Source organism: Crocodylus siamensis, chromosome 3 (genome assembly GCF_052110815.1).
Source record: "Crocodylus siamensis isolate JL-2025a chromosome 3, ASM5211081v1, whole genome shotgun sequence".
NCBI lineage: Eukaryota > Metazoa > Chordata > Crocodylia > Crocodylidae > Crocodylus > Crocodylus siamensis.
Window position 1 is genome coordinate 18,716,650 of NC_143397.1, and position 7,147 is coordinate 18,723,796.

The 7,147-nt window shown below is 51.2% G+C and overlaps 1 pseudogene; it reads right to left on the minus strand.

Moving 5' to 3' along the window:
- Positions 1-1,586: 1,586 nt before the first annotated feature.
- On the minus strand, positions 1,587-2,337 carry LOC149868032 (uncharacterized; annotated as a pseudogene).
- Positions 2,338-7,147: the final 4,810 nt, after the last annotated feature.

Sequence of the window (7,147 nt, forward strand, 5' to 3'; positions counted from 1 at the left end):
CAATGCCAGCACTTCCTGTTTTGCTCCCTGTGCCTGTGCCCAGCCCCAGCCATCTCCTTGACTAGCACTCAGGGTCTCAGCTAGGAAAACCCCTTCCCTTTCAGGCCAACCTCCCTTTGCACAGGCTGCTCTAGGGTGACAGGGAGGCTACAAGTCCAGCTCTGGTGGCCACTCACCCATCCCCCACCCCATCTCTCTCTCTCTTTCTCATGCACACCCCTGGCCAATCACATACACCCATAGACCATGCTGCCACCTCAGTCCCCCCCCCCCACCTATCACCCACCGCTGCTGCCATGTCCACCCATCCCGGAAGCTCATCACACACCCCCATGTGATTCCTGGGAGCAGGAGCATCCCCAGAAGTCCCCCCAGGCTGGACCCGCGTGAGATGCATCTATGGATGCATGACAAGGTGCGGTTGGCCTTCCTGACTGCACCCCCACACTGCCAGCCCATGTTCATCTTGACATCAATGATGACTCCAAGGTCCTTTTCTGCCTCTGTACTGGCAAGAAGGGAGTTCCCCAGCCTGTAGGTATGGTGCCGTTTGTTCCTCCCCAGGTGCATCACTTTGCACTTGTCGGTGTTGAATCCCATCCTATTCTCATCTGCCCACCCCTGTAACCTGTCTAGGTCTGATTGCAGCCTATTCCTCCCTTCTAGCATGCTCATATCCCCCCACATCTTAGTGTCATCAGCAAATTTGAACGGGGTGCTTTTTAACCCCCTCGTCCAAGTCACTGATGAAGATGTTGAACAGCGCGGGCCCGAGGACTGAGCCCTGCGGAACCCACTGCCCACGCCCCTCCAAGACACTTGTCCTCAGGAGCTTCCCAGGTCTGGCCAGTTGGTGTCTGGGGACACTAGCCCCTTGTGCAAGCTGGACTGCTGCTGCAGCAGCTCTGACCTAGAGTTGCCCCTACACTCAGTACCCACTCCAGAAGTTTGGCAGCAAGGACTGCCACCTTCCTAAGACCTGCTTTCACCTGCTACAGCCTTCACCCTCTTGGTCCTGCAGCCCCATGGCTAAACCCAGCCATGTATGTATCATGGTACAGCCAATCACAATGGCAACAGGGCCAGCCATCAAGGAACATTGTCACTGGTGAGGACCACCTACTCCAACAGTGGCATACAGGAGCCAGAGTGTGTGAAGCCATCACCACCCATCTGCAGACCCACCCCCTGAGTAGGGTACCAAACTTCTCACCACCTGCACCAGGTTACCTACCCAAGGGCATCCATCCCCACCCCCTGTGAGGAGTGCAACAATATAGGCAGTGTGGCTATTGTGAAAATAAAAACAACTTTATTCCCCCTTTCTCTCCCCCAAAATTCCCCAACACCAACAGTGCAACGTTCCAACAGTACCCCACACAAGACCTTCCACAACCCCACCACCATTCCCCTTCCCCTCTCTCCTCCCATGCACAAACCCATTCAAAACCAGAAATAAATGGTAATTATTTACACAAGCAACAGGAGGAAGAGAGAAGATCCTTAGGGACAGGTTCAATACCAGAGGAGGAAGCACAGGGAGGAGAGAATCAGGAGTTGGTGGCCCCTTGCTCCCGAGCCTAGCCTCAGTCCTGTATGCCACCACCCTGTGTATGGGGCACACTGATGTGGCCAGGGCCCCAGCTGCTCAGGGTAGGATGGTGGGCACTCCTAGTCAGGGCCAGATCTTCCAGGGCTAGAGCTGGGACTGGGAAGGGGGGAAGCAGGAGTGATGCCCTTTGACAGCCATGGTGGGCCCATGGGGTCTGCTGGGGTACCAGCTGAGCCACCAGCCAGGTAAAATGTTTCTTACCAGGCACTGCCCCTGGTGGTGGGGGTGTAGGCTAATCAGGGAGGCCAAGTGCCTATGCTGGGGCTGGTGTAGGCTGGGGTGCAGTGGCAGGAGTGGCTAGGATGGGGATAGTAACCAGGAGCTGCTGCAACACCCTGCGCTCATCCTGCATGGCTGTCTCAATGGAGGCCCACAGTTGCCTCAGCTCCTCATAGCTGTCCCAGGCCAACTGCTGCTCCTTCTTTATCTCTGCCACCAGCTGCTGCAGGGCTAACCTCCCAGCCCACACCTCCCCCAAGACAAGAGCCTGGTCATAGCGGGTGAAGCAGAACTCAGCCAGGACCTGTTGGCAGTACTCCTGGGCCTCCTGGAGGCATGCCCACTCTGTCTGAAGCAGCTCCTCCTGGACACTGTCCCAGTATGTCCAGCATAGTGCAGAGCATCTTTGGAGTGCCTGAGAGTAAGCAGGCACCTCCCAGGTGCTGGATGGTGGCCTCTCCCCTGGCAGATGGGATGTCTGTATGGAGAGCAAGCAGAATGCCATTTCAGCTACTGCAACTCAGCATGGGGTGAGGGTCCCCAGGGACTATGCTCACTCTCAGGTGCAGGGCCAGGCAGACTGACCCCAAGCCAGAGCTATATGGGACCGGCACCCTGGCAAGAACTTCAGCCATCCTGGGGTCTACCTGTCTTCTCCCACTATGTATCCAGGCAGCCTGCTGTCCAAAGGGCACCCCCCAGCACCATGAACCATGGCCTCCACAGAGCCCTTTCTGGAGGGATCCTCCCAGGAACAGGCATCACAGCTGACCCACCCGGTGGCATCCAGTGTTTCACAACCCCAGGATCTCAGCCACCAGCTTCAGCAGGTATGGAGCTGTGGCCCTTCAGGCACATGGCCTGGCAATGCCACTACCGCCTCCCTTGCTCATAGCTGGGAGCAACTCCATCCAGATGGGAGTGCTGGCAAGGGGGCAGGCTGTCCTACTCCTGCTGGGAAATGGTCCCCTGCACAGTAGAGGAGTGGGGGTCAGGGGAAGGTGGTGGAGATGGGCTTGGGGTGCATGCAGGGCACGAGGAAGAGCAGCCCAAGGGAGTAGGGCGGGGAAGGGGGGTGGCTTCCAGTTCACCAAATCCTTTGCAAGACTTGCCAGGCTGCAGGGACAGGTGGCAACCTTGGCCAGAAGACTGTGTTTCCTGCGCCCTGGACTAGGCGGGTAGCCAGAACCAGACCTGGCCTCAGATGGTGGTGAGGCCTGGTGGCAAGGCCACCAGAGTATGGCCTCCACCAATATGCATGACACCTTGGCCCACTCCTCAGCCTCCTCCTCACTCCTGCTGCTGTCACACTGGAGCTGGGGGACCTGACACTCCAGTGTCACCTCGGGCCTGGCTGTGGCAGTGGGTCTGCCTCGGGAATGTATCCCCCCACATCATCACTCCCAGCATGGCTTGGCAGCAAGTTGTAGGCCTGGAGGAGGGCCCTACCACTGGGGACTCCAGTCATATCAGAGGTCTGGTCACTGTAGGCTCCATTCCTCTCCTAGTAGAAAAGGAGTAGCAGGGAGGGGCCATGGCTGTGGGGCCAATGATTCAGGCAAGCTCCTTATAGCGGGCCATGGTGGATCACCCCATCCCTAGTACAGACTGGTTTCATGCACTGCATGAAATTGCTGGTTCAATGCCTTGGCATGCCCCCACTGAGCCATCTGTGCAGCAATTGTCCACTAAATGTGTTTATTTCAGTGTCCCTGGATGAACTGCTTCCCCAAATGGCCAGCAGGTCAGACACCTTCTCAGGCCATCAGCTGGATCCCAGGTGCCTGGCCTTGGCAGACTTCTATGGCTGGTTCCCCCACCTCCTCACCACAGCTATTCATGCTACCCACAGTGGACTCTGATGCCTCCTACTGCTCACCAATGCATGCAGCTGTGGCTTGCCAGGGTCTGCTTGCCAGGGCTCTGCTTGGGTGGCCCTCAGGTCCTGGGTCTCCTTGGCTCAGGACTCAGTGGCCAGACCTCTGCAGCAGTGGCAGGGCTGTTCCACATGCCCGGCTCTAAGGCGGCCCTGGGGGCCTCTGTGGGACCAAGACAGGTCCAGGGTGTGATGCAAGCTCAACAGGTTGCTGCAAGCTGCTGCTCTTTACATTGCTGCAACACACCATGCAGTGTGATAGAGTAGTAGGGGCTCAAACAGAGCACTAGAGACACCAGTAAGCCTGTGCAAAGTGGCAAGTATTCACTTCAGATTTGGATTTGGCTGATTCAGGGGACAGTGATTTGATTTGGTGATTCGAATCACTGCCCCAATTTGGCTGAATCTGATTCAGAGATTCAGCCACCACCAAATCACTGAATCTCTGAATCAAACAGGCCCCATCCCCCACCTGCTCTCCTGGCCCCATCAATGGCTGCCCCGTCTGGCGCCAGCATCCCAGCACTTTAAAAAAAAAAAGCCCTGCACTCATCGGCTCCTGCCAGGTGGAGGGGCAATCCCTGCTGCCCCCCACTGCCCCATGCTGCATTGGAGGTGCTATGAGTCCCCATAGGCTCCAATGGCTGCTGCAGCAGCCACTGGGTGTGGGGCTTTTTTTTTTTAAAGTGCCGGGATGCTGGGGCCGGGCAGGGCAGCCATTGATGGGGTTGGGAGAGTGGACAGGGTCTGGGGGGTGCTCAGGGGGACTTGGGGACCTGGGAGGGGATGGGGCCTGGCAGGGGTCCCTCCATGGTCCCATCCCCACTCCTTCAGCCCCCCTCCCTCCCCACCCCCTACTTACCAGCACAGGGTCTGGGTCTAGCTCCCTGCGGCAGTGAACGGGGACTTCCTGAAACTCCTCTGAATCTTTTCCAAATCGATTCAGAAGTTTCAGATCGATTCAGACCTTTTTATCGGTCTCCCAGTTTGATTCAGATTCAGAGATTTGGCCACCAAATCGGGCTGAATTGCCTCTGAATCAAATCAGCAACTGAAACTTCGCACAGCCCTACTGGCCAACAGCCAGAACATCCCGATGGAGGGCCAGGCCTCCATTCGGCTTAGAGCGTGCTTTAAAAGCTGCATCACTTTTTTTGCACTTTTTTTTTCCCTGCCAGGGAATCCCCATACCAAATTTAGATGCCACATTACAAATTAGTAGCACAGCACATGATTTAACATTCCAGGTATGCAGTTTATGGTGGCACAAAAAGGTTCACAGTGCCACAAACTGCATGTGCCTGAGTGTCTGGATACGACCATATGCTCCATAACAGATCAATGGGAAGGAAAGAAACTAATAAACTAACAAAGTAATTGTGTTTATTAAAAAGTAAATGTTGGAGTGATGTTGTAGCCATGTCAGTCCAAGAAGTACAAGGCAAGAATTTTTTGGGTGTTACTTTTTAGTAAATAAACCACAGAGTTGGAAAAGGTTTCAGGTCCAAAACCTATGCTACGCTGTAATGTTGTGATAGACATTAGTGGCTGAATGAAAATATAATAGACTTGTTGGCTTATATATGAAACAGAACATTATTACTGGGGAATATTTACTGATGTAACAGTTACGTTGCTGTTGTCTATGCATTATTGACCTTTTAAATGAGGCAGTCACATCAGATATCCTGTGTTAAACTGAGACTCAGGAAACATGAGTTCAGCTCCTGGCTCAGCCTTAGACTTCTATATGGTGCTGGGTAAGTGCCTCAGTTTCCAAGCAGCAAACATCAGATGAGATTTATTTGTTTGTTTGTTATTCTGTACCTTACTGGAGTTTGGTCTTAATGGTCTTTTAACTATTAATGGTAAAAAAAAACAACTAGAGGGATGAGAGTAACATCACTATCTAGCATGATCTCTGTGATCATTTCAATGCAGACTGTGACAGAAAAGGCACAAGTATTGTTTGTGCAATTTAGAGACTACTTTTTGCTGTCTCTTATCTAGTCAATTCACTTAAGCTAAAGTTAAGCTCATTCAGACTGAAAATGTATGGTTGCTCTTTGTGTATTGAGAGGAACACAACAATTATCGCTAGTTAGATGTGTTTACATTCCTTCTGCTTAATATTTCTATAATTTCCTCTGGCATCATACACTAGTAATTTTTCTCCTCCTACTTCACACTTTTGATAAGCCTTCTGGTCCCACAGCAGATGCATTGTGAATCTTCTCCTTCTAAGTATCCTGCATATGTTTCATTAAAAGTGTTTGTTTCTTTGATCAGCTTGAAGTTCTAATGTGAAAAAAATAACTTTTTGGACTTCACTTGGCAACACATGGGCCTGAAATGAATAGCAGCATTTCAGTACATGCAGTCACAAAGGGTCTCAGTGTCAGTCATTTCCTCTTTGCCAGTTTCTTTGCCTGTCCTTCCAACGATGGCTACAATTTGCACTGGCACCCAAAGATAGAAAACAGTCTTTTTTATTTGTTACACTGTGGAACTGAACATGAAAGAACATGGTGGGAGGTGCCAAATGGGAACAGAAGAAAATGGAATATATTTCACTAAGTGTTGCTTAGCAATAGGTAACACAGGAATGCTGACATTTTCCAGACAGGGGACATGATCCATTCCACATTCTCGCTAGCAAGTACACGAATTTTGATAGACAAAATAATACCATATCTATTACAGCTCTGTCAGCTGCATAGTACTGAAGGAGCCTGATCTAGGTCTCTTTGGTCACTACTTAATCAATGGAACAGTCACTGGGGAAAGAGCTGAGACAGTTTAGCAGAACTGCATAACTAATACAAAAGACCGTTTGCCGTGGCTACCTCCAAACAACTGCCATGCCAAGTACAGCTATCCAAAGAGGGTGTTGATTTCAGAGTTGTAGCAAACACCCTTTTCATATGGACGTTTACCTCTCTAAGGCGGTATAGATATTAGGGTGTACACTGAAGACACTTACTGCTATCTTTAATACATTTCAGCTGTTACCACACCACAAAATCAGGGAAGAGGAAGAATCTGGTCAGCCACTCCAACATCTCTGAAATATGCTTGTATGATTTAAGAGCCACATAGAGCTAGTATGACACATGCTGTTGTTAAATATTGTTTCTACTGCTACAGGTGACCCAATGGCAGCTAATGATTACAATACATGTAATTATGGGTCCACTCATTGTACCCTGTATTCCTAGCAAAGTCAATTTTCCTGCCTTTTCAGTAGCAATTTACTGCTATCTTTGGTATAAGTAAATGCTAGTCCAGGAGAGAAAAGGTTTCAGGCATTAGTCCCAGTGTGAACTCCAGACTTAAAAGCAGGAAATGCCACAATTTACACTGGTGAAGCTTACAACCACGTGAAACATATTCCCTGGATTTAGGTTGAAGTTGGTGCTACTCCCAAGTTCAGACAATAC